General features: G+C 53.6%; 1 pseudogene; it reads left to right on the top strand.

Annotated features, from left to right (window-relative positions):
* The first annotated feature begins 1,964 nt into the window (after window positions 1–1,964).
* Window positions 1,965–13,377, top strand: LOC149811157 (leucine--tRNA ligase, cytoplasmic-like; annotated as a pseudogene).
* The last annotated feature ends 4,017 nt before the right edge of the window (window positions 13,378–17,394 follow it).

The following is a 17,394-nucleotide window of genomic DNA, read 5'->3' as shown; positions in this document are numbered from 1 at the left end:
AGCTGGCGCAGCAAGATTCAGTCCAGCGTGGCCAAGTCCACATGCGAGGCCGAGTACCGCGCTGCGAACGCCGCCGCCTGCGGGGTCATGTGGTACAACAAGCTGCTGCCGGAGCTGGGGGTCACACTTGCCCGACCCATCAACATTAACTGCGACAATCAGAGCTCATGCGCCTTGCTCAAGAACCCTATGTCCACAGAAAGCAAATACTTCCGCATATTCTGGCACTTCGGTCGGGAAGCGGCGTTGCGAAAGGAGCTGACGTTCTCCTATGTCAAATCTGCGAGCAACCTTGCGGACCCCTTCACCAAAGCCCTCCCTGAGGCCAAACTCCTGCCCCTTATGGAGCGCGCAGGCGTGCACATCCACGGTGCCGGGTGATAAGGCGCATCGCCATAGGGGAGACATCGCCCCGCCACAGGGGAGCACGTCACAGGGGAGAATCTAGCAGCACTGCCTAGCGTCACTGTCTTTCGCCCTCGTGTAGCCTAGGCCGCCTACCCCACAGTCACAGGGGAGTGTTGAGACTACTCTCTGTCAGATAGGCCAGAGATAGGCTCTAGTGACTGAAGGGTGATACCCGCTACCTCACGGTTCCCTCAGGCTCTAGTATATAGGTACAGTATACCGTATTAGTTCCTTAGATTGTTCTCATGTAACATCTCAACATTGTGCAGGAGTCGGGAGAGAAAATATTCTCAGTCTGTACGGTGACAAACTGGAGGGCAGTCCGGTGTTTACAAAGTACGTGTACCAAAGCGATAACCCAGAGATTCCGGATGATGTCATCATCGTCGATGTTGAGTCAGGCAACTTTGGTCAGATCAAGACCTTCGTTGAGAAGGGGTACATTGTGGAAGCAAAAGCCGACACAGACACAATCGAAGCTCATGCAGGTGCGTTTACAAGCGGCCAACCGAGTGTCCCTCGCGCCTATGTTTGTCAATTGGCAGGACCCTTTCCCTCAGCGCTCACGGATTTCTGCTCACTGGGTTCTCGCAGAACGCCTCTTTCTTGAAGAGTTTCCCGTAATTTTATGCAGTTCATTGATGCCACCGGACGGCACTGACGCAGATATGTGACCTGCAGACAACACATCTGCCTTCGAGGAGCTACTGTCGTCAGGTTGCCACATCATTATCACGGATTTCGTGGTCAAGCCCTCCTTGTTTGCTTCCAACTACAGTGTCCAGCTGCCCAATGGAGCTGCTCTGCGATGCAACCCCGTGACTGCGTCAACTAATTGTACCGATGTCATCGCACCCAGCGACGTGGCTCCGCCGCCGGTTGGTACAGAAGTTACACCTATAAGCCCAAAGCAAACCAACATGTCACCACCTTTGGTGCACTCGGTGGCACTGTCAGTCATACTGTGTGTGGGAACTGTTGGCGCCTGGCTGCTCTAGATCTAGTGAAGTTGGGTCGTGCAGGTTTCAAGGCGAAGCAGTTATTCTTCGCGCCTGAGTATGGTGCTTCTCATCAAAGTGATCTGCTTGTAGCCAGGCATTCAGTCATGGATGCGGCAGTGCCACCTTTGCAAATGATCACAAAGAGGCTAGCTACTCACTTATCATGAGCTGAAGTCTCTAGTATGTAGCCTGTGCACAAAAGGCATCGTTGCTTTTGTGCTAACAGCTGCGGACAGTCTGTCGCTTGTGCTATGTTGTTGAATTACTGCCTGGCGCCTGGACCGATATGCATGCGCAAAGTCCGTTTTGATAAACACATGCTGCACATGTCTCACCACAACATTGCAACTCTGCCTGAACATTCGATTAGGCAAGAATACACAGTCGAGTGCCATGTCCAGGATCCGAATGCAATGGCTGTAATGTAAGATATACGAACAGCTTTCAGGTCACACTCGATGGCACCTGTGGAGTGTCAAGCTCCTTTGTGTTTCCTTGGAAAATGAGGGACTTTGTACAAGAAACGAAAGCTTCCTCCAACAAGCTGTCCAAACGATGGGGCAGTCAACGGCCGTCAACGCCCCAGATGGCATCTCCAACATCGTTAACTTGAATCTCAGAATATCCTCTAGGAACTGCTGCGATGCAAGCGCGCACAACCCCCGTTGATTTCTCGCCTGTGGTTGCATCCGTTTTGGTGACCTCAACTTCGCACGCGCCACACGAACCATTCATGCACATGTACGGCAAGTCGACACCAGCATTGATTGCTGCCTGCAGGTAGATTCTCGTGATTAGTACTGAACAATACACATAATGTGAATGTCACCAAGCGTAGGGAACAATGCTCACAACTCCTAGAGCACCAGGGGGAGGGGACCGCGGGTACAAGCCCTAGCGGTCAGCACGAACACTACCGTTATGTCCCTCTCGCCCTCTCCCTGCAACCCCTTCAGCCCTAGGCTAGGGTCCTGCTCGCGAGCAAAGACGTACGTGCACACTTCTCTGGTATGGACTACTCCGGGGGCAAGAGGACTTCTCGAGGTTGGAGGCGAGTGGATGGTCGAATGTTGCGTCACATACTATTAGTGTCGTGCAAAAGCGGGGATGTGTATAAATGAACACAACTGGACGCATGGCATGTACTTGCGGCCAACGATGACGACCCTTCATGCATAGCCGAGCATTATCACAAGGCGACCGAGTAGGCTGAAGCAATTTCTTGGTCCGCGAGATCCACTGCGAATCATATATAAGCAACCTTGAGTCAGAATGTCTAGAACATTTCTCACATCATGCTGTCTTCGCGACGGAACATATAAGCAGTCCAGGTGCACAGTTTGCCAAGGTGCGCGAGGCACCAACAACAGGGTCTGTCACAGACGGAATGAAGAGACCAACAGCGCAACACCCAAACGTGTGCGCGCGCATCCGTTCGCTGCAACAGCAATTGCGGATTCCCTCTTGGCGCCAAATCGTGGAACCAAACCTCAAGGATATTGCATCCAGGTTGAGCCGATACCGTCACATCCTCGATGGAAAAGTAAACTGACACAGAACTGACTGCCTCCGACGCTTGCGCCCGCACTGCGCTATGCACACTCCCCCTCTTGCATGTGCCGTGCCACCTGGGCGATGACACCAGGAAGCGTCCGAACATCCTCAACCCCCTTCACACAGTCGTGAAGAAAGGAACTACATGCTTACGAACGCTGGCACCATGGCTCTTCTCGACCAGTCCAGGTGCCATGTTCTTGGAATTGGACGTGCTGAGCTATGCATAGATAGTACATGCAGTTGTTAGGGTGCATGTCATCCAGTTGACAGACGGACGGTGGCATGTGCGTATTGAATACGTGCCCGTGAACGCGTAAGTACCTCTTGAACGCTCTTACAATCTACATTCTTTGTCCGTTGTGAAGCTGGGGATTGCAACCAAGGCCAGCCGCAACGCGACAGTGGACGGGCTTTTAGCATCATGGATGTGCGCTCCACCCATACCAAGATTCATGAGCCGCAATATTTTAGTCGCATGCTCGCACGCTATACACGAGTATCAGTCTGGTGAGGTCCGTATTGGGGTTGCTATAGGAAATGATCCACCAGGCACGGCGGAGGTGCAGCACGGGTTCACTTGAAAGTGTACGTGAACAAATTCTGCGTCATTTAGGTTTTCAAACATTGACAGAGTGACAGGGTGCGACATTGGCTATTCAGGGCTGCCATGTAATACCATCGCGTTGCATGTTTTTCACCACACTGCGTCAGAATCTGCTTGCGCAAGATAAAGAATTTGTTTATATGGTTGCATCCAGTCTTTGCGACAATAGGCGCTCTTTTCTCGTTGATATCGAGTGCTTCGTTGGTGAAACATGTAGACCCCACCATCAAGTGCATGTTCCTGCTGGATGTGCAGTGTTTCGTGCTGGTTCCGTTTCAGCGACGCGTACTTAGTTGTGGTCAATGGTTGCATTGCACGACCTTTTGAATCTGTCGCGTATCAGTCTCGGACAAGCCGTGATCTCAGATCACCCAAGCACTTTCGGTGTACTCGACTCCTCGGAACGACAGCCATGAGCGGATTTAAAAACATGCATAGCAGGCTGAACGGCACATGTTTGGCCTCGTAACCGACGCTATGCTCCTTTCGTACCGATGGCCGTTGATGTCAAGCCTTGAGGGTGCAAGTCACGATTGTAGCTGTCCGCCGCATAGGCATGCAGGAAAGTGTGCCCAAGACAGCGTGTCCGGCCCTCAACGCGGTTTGAGATTTTTGGTGATTCGACAGCGTTGCAAGTCATGCAGGACGGCAAGCAAAATCCTCATGCTCGCCGTGACCAGCTGCTTTCAATCCAGGCCGCATCTCAGGCTCGGTGGGAACAGGCAAAAGTCTTTGAAGCCGATGCCCCAGCAGGGGATGCACCCATCCCTCAGGGGAAGTTCTTTGGGAATTTCCCCTACCCATACATGAATGGCGTGTTGCACTTGGGCCACGCTTTCTCCGTCTCCAAGGTTGAGTTCGCATCTGCTTACCACCGGTGCGATCCTTGCATTTCATGTCGTAGCAAACTTTCAGTCAGGTGCCGCACGTTATAGTATTAGCTTTACACTGCAGGGCAACAACGAGTTATTGTTTATTTTTTATTTATATTCGAACTGCTATCTCACGACAATCCGATGCTCAGCGTGTGTAAATCGGGGCTGTTCTTGGCCTTGGCAAGGTTTGCTATGGTAAACTTGATAGAGTCACCCCTGATTGGCGCCGCAGTCATGAGCTCTGCAGCTTGTGTTAGTGCTTGCAAAGTGTGCACGAGCCAGCGTTGGTGTTGGTGTGCTAATGGCCACGCATGTGTGCAGGTTGTGCGGCAAGCATGTGCTCTTCCCTCAGGGTTTCCACTGCACGGGTATGCCCATCAAGGCGTGTGCAGACAAGCTCCGCTACGAGATCACAACCTATGGCAACCCCCAGTCTTTCCTGATGAGGACGAGGCCCCTCCCCCGGAGGCTGCTGCAGCGTCTGCGGACCCGACGAAGTTCAAGGCCACCAAAGGCAAGGCTGCCGCCAAGAAAGGCAAGGGCACCACCCAATGGGACATCCTGAAGAAACTCAGGCATCCCAGAGGAAGAAATACCTCGCTTCCAGTGCGCCTTCCTGCCATTGGGCTGAACTCTATCCCTTTCCTAATCCATGTCTGTCTTGCCCCCTCTCAAACTCTGGAGTGTAGCTGCTATCCCATAAGCATCACACCACAATCATTCGATTTCACGGTCTCGTGCGCTCAGTGCAACTTTGTTCCATCCGCGTGATAGCGCGCATGGACTGGGGTTCTAGTGAGCGCAGGGGTTTAACGGGACAATCTGAAGGGTCCGCAGCTTAGTCACAGTGCACCAAAAGTGCTTAGGGCGTTTGCACTGCACCAAAAGTGCCGACATAACGCCCTCACCATGGCCTATCGCGACTCATTGGCTCTGACAGCGGCCTGCGATAAGTTGCGACGATGCTTGACAGGTGCTGTGTTTTGACAGGGACACGGCGCACTGGCTGGAGTACTTTCCCCCACTTGCCAAGCGTGACCTGACAGCATGGGCTGCGGCATTGACTGGCGGCGCTCCTTCATCACAACGGACCGCAACCCGTACTACGACTCCTTCGTGCAGTGGCAGTTCAATACGCTCAAGGCTATGGGAAAGATTGTCAAGGATAAGCGCTTTGCCGTGTACTCTCCCAAGGATGGTCAGCCATGCGCCGACCATGACAGGTCAAGCGGCGAAGGTGTGCTCAGTATCCGTCTGTCGGCACACACACATGATGATGATGCATCTCTTCAGCACACCACCGCAGTTCTCTGGCGTCGCGTTCCGTGGGAACATCGGCGGATATACGGGCGTCTGGTGGTGCCATGCGTCAAACCACCCATGACAGGCACCACCGGACGCTGCAATAAATAATGGCGGAGTAGATGGCTGTTACAAGTATCCCTCCTGCGCTACGCAACACCACCGCTGGGCACTCGTGTAATGTGCTTTTCAGAGACCCCATTTGGAGGCTGAAGCAGCCGTGCTTCGTAGTAGCACCGTGTATGCGAATTGGGCATGAGTGCTTGTTGATAGCACAGCAGAGGCACGAATGCTCCAGTGAGACTGCCGTGGTCTGATCTGCCCACTTCTCGCCTAGTTGTGCGACTTCCCTAGAGATCGGACGTCCCCCACAGTATTATAAGCATGAGCAACCCCGCCTGGGTGACAAAAGCATTGGACGCATGTGAGAGACGATTGGGATTGGTCAGATTGTGCAACCGACGTCCTGGCACCGTTTCTCTGGCGTGTGGTATTCTGTCATGTTGCCTGCCATACCACATAGGTGCCACTTGCAGGGGTGGGTCCTCAGGAATACGTGCTCATCAAGATGGAGGCCATAGAGCTCCACGGGAAGCTGGCAGAGCTCAATGGAAAAGGCCGTGTCTTCTTCATGGCAGCCACGCTGAGGCCGGAGACTATGTACGGCCAGACCAACTGCTGGGTGCTTCCAGATGGCGACTACGGCGCCTTCCGCGGCCTCGACGACGAAATCTACATCATGTGCCACCGGTGCGAGCCTCACTACCCACCTGCCTGACCCCGCAAGCCATCCTTGATGATAGATGTCAAGCGTAAGGGGTTCGGTGTTCGTAGCCTCATGAAACGGCTTTCCTCATCGCCAGTCGGCATCGTTCACATAGTGCCTGACACCTTATACACCGTGACTCGCGATTTCATGGACGATGAAAGTGACCCAGTTGGAATTGAGCCGTATAGGGCTGGTGTCTCGTAGTCATCGGGCGAGGCAGTAGCAGCAAGGCCCATGATTGGCGACGCTTCAGTGCTTTATACCCGATCCTGTCGTCGGTAACGACCGTTCGGTACTGCGTTTTCCACTAGCTATGCATGGCGTGGTGTGGACACATGCACGAGGCACAAAAGCGATTGCCGGTCGTGCGAGAGCTGCACTTCGTGGACGTGGAAGCACTAGAGAGGGTGCCTTCTCGCCTGCGCCTACGTTCCTGGCGCCAGCATGACATGCAGCACGTATTTCTGTCCAGTGACAGCTTCTTTCATTATGGTACTCTAACCTGTGTGGCAGTGATGTGGTCGGTGTGGCTTCCCCTATCTGCAACTAACGAGAGTCCTTGAGCCGTGAGAAACCTGTGTTGAAAGCCGGTTGCGTGCTGATTAGTTTTACTGTAAGAAGATCGACAAGAGCATTAACACCAAACACACCGATCAACGATGAACGTGTGCAGTGCTGCCCGCAACTTGTCATTCCAGGACAAGATGCCAACGTACGGTCAGGCGGAGTGCCTCCTCAGCTGCAAGGGGCAGGACCTCATCGGCTGCCCGCTTCGGGCGCCAAACTGCGTGCACGAACGCATTTACGTGCTGCCGCTGCTCACCATTCTGATGTCGAAAGGTACCGGGGTGGTCACCTCCGTGCCCTCGGATGCTCCTGCAGATTACATGGCTCTGCTCGACCTGAAAAAGAAGGAGAAATTCCGCGAGAAGTACGGCGTTCACGATGACTGGGTCTTGCCTTTCGAGGTTATCCCCATCATCAACATCCCGGGCTTTGGAGACACAGCAGCAGTGCAGGTATGCTGTGATCTCTTACACCTCCCTCATGACCAGACGCAACTTGCCTTCCATCGGGTCAATCTCGAGCTCCTGCTCATCCAATGAAGAGCTTGGGAGCAGTCAACCACGTGTGCAATGAATGCACAATTCATTGCAATCACTTGACCTTGATGAGCTGGCACATATCGTGCATAAGGATGCCAGTGACCAAATAGCCTGGTAATGTTTGCAATAAGAACTCTTTATCACTGAGACTTTATCATCGAGATATACCCAATGAAAGACTCCCAAGCCTCGCTTGGAGTTGCCAATGCCCACGTGGATGCTGTAGCGCTGCAGAAGGTGCATCGTCAACGTCATGCGATGTTACATGTGCACCGCTCACACAAGTGGGACAAACTGTCCACTTACGTTGGATGCAAGAATCCAAGAGTCGATGCAGGTTTGCAACGACCTCAAGATCCAGAGCCAGAACGACGAAAAGAAGCTGGAGGAAGCCAAGGGTCTTACATACCTCAAGGGCTTCACGGAGGGGGTGATGCTCGTGGGTGCGCACGCTGGCAAGAAGGTTTCGGATGCCAAGCCCATCATCCGCCAGGAGCTCCTCGACTCTGGCGATGCCATGCTTTACAGCGAACCCGAGAAGCTTGTCATGTCGCGCTCAGGAGACGAGTGCGTTGTGGCACTCACAGACCAGTGGTGCGCCACTCCTCTCTCACAGTTCCTTGCTTCAAGGCCGAGGGCCTGAAGCTGCACCTTTGACGCCGATCCACCGTGTAACGGGTGGGGGGGAAGGTGTCGTTACACCAGGCAACTGTGGCCGGTTCTGCCCCTTGCCTAAGGGACTCTTCGGACGGTGATCAAGTGCTAAGGAGGGAAACGGCGGCTACTTTTTGTAATGAAAAAACGACACACACAACGGCGGTCGCGCACGCTGTGAAATTGGTGCACATACAGCAAGCTACCTGCTTGATGTTGGCTGTGCACGGAAGAGCACAACATCAACCATGTTGCGCAAGCTCGTCGCATGAGTTGCACATTACGTGAATGTGAAGGCCTTGCGATTCGCGGCGTAGCTATTGTCTTGCCCGCAGTCAACCGCAGGTTGTGAAAAAAGAGGTGCCCAAGTGGCCGTGGCCAAGTATACCACAGCAAACTTCCCCTCTCATCTGAGGAAGCACACTGATGCGGATGCAGAGCATTCAGATACCAAGGCAGCTCTGAAGGGATACGTGTGTCTGCTGATGCTGCATGCTGTCATTAAAAGCACAGCTTTCTGATACCGAGTTGTGCAGAGCCGGTCTGGGTATGTTCCATACATTCAGGGGCCCCACATTCTTGCGACCTGGACAACACCGTGAGCATTTGCAAGATAGGAGCCCACATGCAAACAGATTTCTCTGTCTTGCACCACATTTGGTATCCAATTACGCATACAACTGCTCCTGCCTTGCATGTGCGTGCTGATACGACATACATCTTATGTATGTCGTATCAGCAACACGTTAACAGCATCCTCATGGACACCAGCAATCATGAGTGCAATGGAACTGCCTCCAGCACATTCCCAAACCTCCTCAGAGTACTTCCCTGAGGGGTGCGTCAAGTTGTGGGAGAGCCAAGAGTGGAGTGGTCCCGCAGGTATCTGGTGTACGGAGAAGACGAGTGGAAGGCCGCAACACAAACATGTCTGGACGGCATGGAGCTCTTTGATGACACCGTGCGGAACTCCTTCAATGTCTGCCTCGAGTGGCTCAACCAGTGGGCTTGCTCCCGCTCCTTTGGTCTCGGCACCTGGCTCCCTTGGGACCCTGTTTACCTCATTGAGTCGCTCTCCGACTCCACCATCTACATGGCGTATTACACCGTAGCTCACGTCCTGCAGAACGGGGATATCTACGGTGGCACCACCGGTAAAAGCATTGCGCCGGAACACCTCACTCATGTACGAGCCCTGCCGTCTGCGTCGACAGCAGCTGGGTCCAAACTGCCCCACCTTTGTTGTAACCAACCATCAGTCAACCTGTTTTTCAATCACCGCAGTTTAGACATCATGTGGACAGTCAGATACCAAAGGGTTGCTGTATTTCGAGGTAGGCATCTAATAGTCATGGTATGGTTGTTTGGAGCTGGAAATTCGGGGTAAACCTTATGTACCTCAGTGCACGTCTGACCATCATACATCGTCTGAACTGCAGCGCATCAATACCTGTATGCCTTGCCTAAAGGGTCTTGCATGGGAGGGCAATGAAGCAACTCAACCTCAGAGCGTAAAACCCGCCCTCCGATTATGGGGGTCATCACCTTGTACGAGGGCTGCGACGGTGGGCGCGACAGACGACAAGATGCAATCAGGAGAAAGGAGACAGGGTCTAGGCAATGCACAAAGTCTAAAAGGGCCTAAGCTGTCTGCTCACGGGACGTGAGCATCACGGCAGCTCCTTACCCGCCTCGGCTGACTCGCAATTGGCAGGTTTCCAGGGAAGCAATGAATCCATAATGCTCATAGGGATTGTTTGATACACATATGCAGGCCGTGTGGGATTCCATCTTCCTCGACAAGCCAGTTCCAGCCGATGCAGCGATCCCCGCGGAGCTGATGCAGCGCATGAAGGACGAGTTCAAGTTTTGGTACCCCTTCGACCTGCGCGTGTCGGGCAAGGACCTGATCCAGAACCATCTCACGTTCTGCCTCTACAACCACACAGCGATCTGGGGCAAGGAGAGGTTTCCCCTGGCCTTCCGATGTAACGGCCACCTGCTGCTCAACTCTGAGAAGATGTCAAAGAACACCGGCAATTTCATCACGCTTCAGCAGGTAACACCGACCTCGCCCTTCCCGCCTTCGCACAGTCATTGACGATGTGCATGTGCCCGTCAGTCGCGTTGACTGCTGCGGACTGGAAGTTTTCCCGCCTTTGCTCAGCCATTGTTGGATGTGGCCGTTATTCTGGGCTATTCAATCATTGTCTTTGGACTGCATTTACGGTGAACCGCGCAAAGCATGATTAGCTCTGTACTCGCCCAGAAAGGGGTGCAAGTGACCTGGTTCTCCCAAAGTTGTCCACTTCTTGGATGCGTGGATCGTTAGATTGCGGAAAGTGTCGAAGCACTGACAGCTGCCACCCATACATGGCCTTCCTACCTCAAACGCCGATCCGGCATGGCGCGGTGCACCGATTCTCACCAGAGGCCCTCTACGCCGCCGAGCGGACAGTGCTTTGCCAGAATGGATTCCGACCCGCATTTCTGTCCCCCAAATCCATGCATTTTCGGGCATCCGGATCACAAAAATCACACGTTCAGGCGTGACGATGTGAGCAGGGCATTGCGGAGTACTCGGCGGATGCGATGCGTCTCGCGCTGGCGGACGCCGGAGACTCCAATGATGACGCCAACTTCGAGCAGAAGACGGCCAACGCGAGCATCCTGCGACTCACGAAGGAGCTTGCATGGGTTGAGGAGGTGCTTGCGTCGTCGGACTCGTTGCGCACTGGCGAGCTCTCTCTTGCTGACCGTATCTTCAAAACGCGATCTCCATCGCTGCCTTCTCCTGCCGTGCTGCCTACGACCGCCTCCTCATCCGTGACGCCCTCAAGTGTGCTTGGTGCGTTGCTTTCCCGGTTCGCCCTGCCTTCCCAGCATGCGCTCTATTGCCTTGCACTCTTTTCTTCGCTTACATTTGCGGCGTTCTTATATCCTGAACCGCTCAAAATTCTCAAAAAGATGGGAGAAGGACTAAGGTGATGCTATTCCCTTGCACCATAGCGTACGCAACTATTTCGAGGTAACATGCTCCACATACATGATGCCGACCCCGATTATGATGTATCTACACCACCGCGCATCCACATGGGCATCATCAATGACATCCTGCGGCCCAATTCTGATCGCACATGTGTATTGTTGACTCGATTACAGCTTATGCGGCACTGCCACTCAAGCAGTGTGTCGCCAACATGGCTTTCGACTCCCATTTTCGTTCAAGGAGCAGAGTAACCTCGTGGTAGTGTGGGGCAGCTTTTTTCTTAGAGCCTGATGAAATAAAAGCCAGATATCCAATTTTTGTCCGGAATGTTCATGCGTCTGGACACGAAAAGTGACAGGGTCCGACGAAATACTGCGTTGAAGCCTGGATTTACAGTTCTTTGATGCAGCCGTGCCGTTCTTGTCTGCAGGTACGACATGCTGGCAGCGCGTGACACATATCGGGTGACCTTGGACTCAGAGGGCATGCACAAGGAGGTTGTCGTGCTCTTCATTCGCACACTGTCCTGCATTTTGGCGCCCATCTGTCCGCACGTGTGCGACCACATCTACGTCAACCTTCTCAAGGCAGGGCCCTGCGTGCTCAACGCTGGCTGGCCGAGCTCGACGCCCCTGACTTTGTTCTGCAGCGGGCAGCAGCGTTCGTCGAGGACCTCATCTCCAAGGTCCGAGGGAACATTCAGAAGAAGGAGGCACCACCAAAGAAGCAGGCTGGTGCGGTTTTTGATCATTTTCCACAATCTCAATGGACACGGTGTTCGATATATGTCTGTTGCCAGTGTGTGTTGGTCTTGTGTTGTCTCTCTTTGTAACAATGTATATGTGTACTGCCTCACTGGATAGGTCATTCATGGCGGACATGAATGTGCAGCTTTGTTGATCGCTCTTACTCGCATATGTGTTTTCTCAAGATATCGCATACCTCTGCATGCCAAAACGTCTGCTCCATTCAAGTCACGCCAGTTTTCAACAAAGTGAAGGCTGAGTTAGTATGGACATATCTTTTCCACGTCAAAGTGTTTTCTTACCATTCATGGAAGCGTCATCACGTCGACTTGGGATCCAATACTGTGCCTGTTTGAATTCTGAAATGTAACGATACCATTCACATGCAGCGAATGCTCCCCCACCTCCAAAGGTGGTGGCCGCCAAGGTCTGTGTCGCAGCCCGCTTTGAGGGCTGGAGGGCTGCAGCGCTGGCCACCCTCAAGTCTATCTTTGACACGTCACGAAAGACATTCCCAGACGACTGGGCAGCAACGACAATCGCTTCTCTCAGCTCCGAGGCCCAGTTCCAGGGCAAGAGCGACAAGCTGGTTAAAGCTGAGACCATGCCTTTCATCAAGTTCAAGAAAGTTGAGGCTGAGCAGGGCGGCGTTCAGGTGTGCAATGTATTGACACTCTTGCGGAGTTTGTCCTTGGGTACAGGAAAGGTACCATTGCGGACAAATGGAATGCAGCAGGTGGGTTGTACAGGTAGTCGTTTGATTTATACTTTGATCAAACTGGATTTTTTCAACGATCGTTGGATGTGTACTGAAAACGAACTGGCCTGCCTGGATTTCTGGGGGTCAGCTAGTCTTGTTCGCCCATTTTCTTCGTCCCGTTCTTGTCATGATCACAAGAGTCCCTTGGTGATGCACTGCATCGAGCTTTTGCACCTCAACATATGCATCTGATCTGTTGCACTTCGACATGCCGTAGGCATATTTACGCCTTTAGTCTGACCTCAGACTGCGTGCCAAATGCATACGATGCAACCTCATTGGACAATAACAGCACTTTCAGCAGTTGCATAGGAAGGACCTACATACAGAACGCATATATGATGCGTATGAAGTGTTGCATACTGCATATGCGCAGCGTGTTCACCACCTTGCAACAGACGATTCACTGCAATTCAGGTTCTCGAACCAACCCTGCCATACGATCAAGTCAGCGTCTTGCAAGAAAACATGGACTACCTCAAGCGCAGCCTCAACCTGACAGACATCACCATAGAGGCAGTCAGCAGCGATGCTGCTGTTGTCGACAAGGATGGCCCGTTCCCGGCCGACCCGAAAGCCCTGCTGCTCACCACCGCAGACATTTAGTTGATAGTGCCGTCTCAGTGCAGAGGGGTGGCAGCGAACAGCTGGAATACTGGTCTCTGAAGGCACATTTGTGTCGAGACAATGCTTGCGGGGCTCTTCCTCACCTTGATTGATCGTCGCCTTAGTGCAATCGGCAAGCTTGAGGGTAGCCACCATACGCAACTCCACAAGCGCATGGTGGATGTCGACAGCCATGCTAGGTATTATATAGGTTGACATGCCAGAACGTGACGTTGATTATGCGGCACGCACGCCCTTGTGACTCAAAACTCAACGCTTGTAAGATGGACATGCCTGAAAATCATATGCGTGTGCATAGCCTTAATCATGCCGCGAAAACCGCGATTTCGTAGTTATTGGCCATTGACCACCGTGACGTTGTTGATAACGAGCAATGATGGATGGTCCACTGCCTTGCATGGTAGCACAGCCTAGCTGTACTGAACAGCCCGGAAAGATATCACTGGAGTATCTCCTCCTCGTCTTCGCTCTCGGTTTCCAAATCGAATTCTTGGGTATCCATGGCACGAGTTGGCCCCACAACCACTATCGATGTGTCCAAGGCCATGGCTGGAGCACCAACATCAACCGCGGTGCGGATGTCAAGCAGGCCGTTTTTCGGCATGCCTCCATTGCTGACAGCATCACTGGAAGGCATGGGCTGACCCTCTGCACGAACCACGGCAAGACCGTCTAAAGACATGATGCTGGTCTTGAAAGGTGCCACCGAGTCAGTTCTAGCTTGCCCCAATGCCGATGTCGCATCAGTTTGTAGCGTAGATGCTTCCGCATCACCCCGCAATCCCTCCAGCACAGTTTTTCTGAGTGCATGCAACTCCTGAGGCAATGATACCCCTGTTTGGTCGCACCGTGGTCCAGAACTGCCCAATCTATCGTTAGAACATGCGAGCAAGCCAGCACAGAGCCCATCCATCACGTGGACGCCCAGGGTGCCTCTCAGCAACGCACAGGCCGCAAGGGCATGTGTCTCGTCCTTGACTGTGAATTCTACGTCCATGCTTCAATCAATCCGGGAATGCCAAGCAGCACTCAAGCTCCATGCATTTGTGTTGCTCAAGCCGGCATGCACGCCCATGGCTGACTCTGATGTAGCATCCACGACTTCCTGAACCCCTAGCAGTTCACTGGCACACTTTCTGATGTCAGCAAGCATGGACGTGACAACGCTTGCCACAGACATGGCGTCTCGCGAGTGCATGACGGCCGAAGGGTGCCGTGCACATGCGTCATGGGGAATCAGCATGTCATCAACGCCATCCGCGGGAGCAGTGTCCCATGGCCTGGCTGCAGGCGCTCCAGCGGTCTCGGCATAAGCATCGCTGTCAGCGTCAGCCAGCGGGCTGACGTGGCCAATCGCGGTGAGTTTTCCGAGGAGATGTAGCTTCGAGGCCGCAAGCTCATGAGCCCAGAGCATGCTGGCCACTTCGTCTTGTGTTGTAGCATGCAGCATGGCATGAGCAGCGTCGGTTTTGAGTTTGCGGTTTTCATTGCCAACGGCAAACTCAGCGGTCGGTAACCTGGACTTCCTCAGAGATGCCAAGACGGATCGGATAGCGGTGTCTGAGGTCCCGCAGTCCACGACGTAGTCGCATGCAACCCCTAGGTCCAGAGCTACAGAATCAGTGTCCATGTTGTGTTTTGTCAGGAGCTCCTCCACATGTGCTTTTGTCTGGACATTCCACCCCACCTGCATGTGCTTGAGACTTCAGTGGAACGAGGCCATGCATACTTGCAGCCTGGTGACATGAGATGACAGAAGGTGTAATAAGCGACATTTCAGCGAACTTTGACTGGGCATCTCCCAGCGTGCTGTGACGTCCTGGCGGGGCAACACACCTCAACCCCATGCGCCGTTATCATAATGTATCACCATCCCCCCCGGCAAATCAGACAAACGTCTCTATGCAATGCTTGAATGTCGCTCCAGATTCTGCCTGCTCCTTTGAGATGCCTGGTGAAAGTTAGCTGGCATGTAATGATAATGATGTATCTTTTTACAACACTACCGCATCCACATGACATTGGCAACTCCAAGAACTACTTGGGAATCAGTGCTACCATAACTTTCATCTGAGGCAAGCGCACCTGGACCAGCCTGACTTACCAAATCCTGACCTGATGTCGTTCATTACCCTTTCTCTCATCACATCTCCGAAATGTCTGCTTCGCATGATTTCCAAATTGCACATCTTCATGAGCATGCGGTAGTGGTATATTTGATGCATCACACATGACGACATGCAACGGATTCCTGACACGTATCCTCGCTGTTGATGCATTGATGTCAGTCACACCGAAGCAAGCCCAGGTGCAGAGGATGCAAAACGGATCCCATCACACTATTTGAGCAACAACATGCGGATGTATTCACGACAAGGTGCTGTGCTTTACACACAGGGGCTGGGTGCTGCATCCACCATGTTAACATGGCAGCGACACATGCAACACAGTTCAACCTGTGAGAGCTCTGCCCTCGAGGTCCCGAGGAGCCTGATCCTGAGGCCGAGGGTCCCCTGGAGCCCTCGAGGGTCAACCAGGTTGCGCGGCATGGGGCAAACTACGGCTGAACAAAACCGTATGTGGCTGCACATGTCTCAGATCAGCACCTACAAAATCAGATACGTAGATTCGGAATTCTTTGTACCAGGCACACGCTTCTGTACAGGCTTAAGAAAGACGTACCGACGCAAGTGCCGTGCGCATTGTCTGGTGCATCAATGTGCGCTTGTCCGAACAACAGTTTCGTTGCTTTGCAATGGCGGTCCAGGGGGTGATGAGCTCCTGGGACTCCTTGTCCTGCAAGAACAACGGCGAGGGGTTTGGAGCTCTGCTGTCAAGCAAGCAGCAGCTACTCTCACGCTTCTGCAGGTCACAAGTGCCGAAATCTGCACTCTCTGAGCATCGGCTCTCAGAGTTGTTGTCCGGCGCGTCACCCCCGTATCTCTGCCGAGGGCCGATTTGCTGTCGACCCTGCTCCGGAGGGTGTACGTCCTGAGGAGCCGTGTCAACATGCACGGCACCTGTCGCCAAAGCCAGTTCCTGCAAGCTTCTTGGGTATGCGTCCCTGACGGCGGGTGTGTTGCTCGCGTCATGGAGAGGGGTGGCCTCGTCACTGCGAGGGGAGATGGCCCCCTGCTGTGGTGATGCTTCCCCTGCGTGCTTCCTGGTGTGTTCTGTTTGTTGTGCGGTGGCGCATCCTTCCGCCGGCAAAAGTGGCGGTGCTGGCATACTCTCATCGGACAAGGGACGGCCTTGGTCGGGGACTGCGCTGCCATGGCTCTCAGAACCCGGGCTTGTATCTGCAGCACCGCCAAGGGAAGGGCCAGCAGTGTGTGCACTGCTACCTGCAACTTCCCCCTGCTCGAGACCCGTGCTCGAGGCCGAACTGCATGGCTGCACTTCCTGAGGAGCTTTGTCTGCAGCGACAGAGGCTGCCGCACTGTTTGCTGGAAAACCTCCACCCGTCCTCGCACCATTAGCAGGTGAATCATACGCAGGTGGGTCATGATCGGTATCGTCGATGACAGGGTTGCTGTTAGGCACACTCACGCCGCTGCCGCCAACATGTCCCTTGATGGGAACCGGCAGAGGGAGGGAGGCTGAGGCTGGCGTGGGTTGGGCTTCCCTGCTTCCTTCGTACAATTCACTTTCATTTGTTCCACTGACAGGTACTGCAGACGCTGGCTGCGCTGCAGCAGGGGCGGCTGTGTTCTGTTGACGGGAACCGTTCTCGCTGTGCCCCACACTGCCGACGTGACTGGCAGGCGGCTGTTCGTGAGGCATCGTCTCAATCACATCCGACTCAGCGCCCACGGCGTCATGGCTCGAAGGCAAAGGGCTGATGCCGCTGTCTTCAAGGGCCATCAGATCGGCAATGCTCTCCCCATCGATGTCGGCCCCCAGACACTCGCTGAGGTCATCAAGGTCGCCCAAGTCCAGATCGTCGTCCGACAACATCACCTCACACACGGGTTCCCCCGCGAGAAGCTCCGCTGG

The sequence above is a fragment of the Nuphar pumila genome, unplaced genomic scaffold (genome assembly GCF_984573655.1).
Source record: "Nuphar pumila unplaced genomic scaffold, dmNupPumi1.hap1.1 HAP1_SCAFFOLD_121, whole genome shotgun sequence".
Classification (NCBI taxonomy): Eukaryota; Viridiplantae; Streptophyta; class Magnoliopsida; order Nymphaeales; family Nymphaeaceae; genus Nuphar; species Nuphar pumila.
The sequence above is the reverse complement of the archived record's forward strand: the minus strand, read 5'-3'. Positions and strand labels throughout refer to the sequence as shown.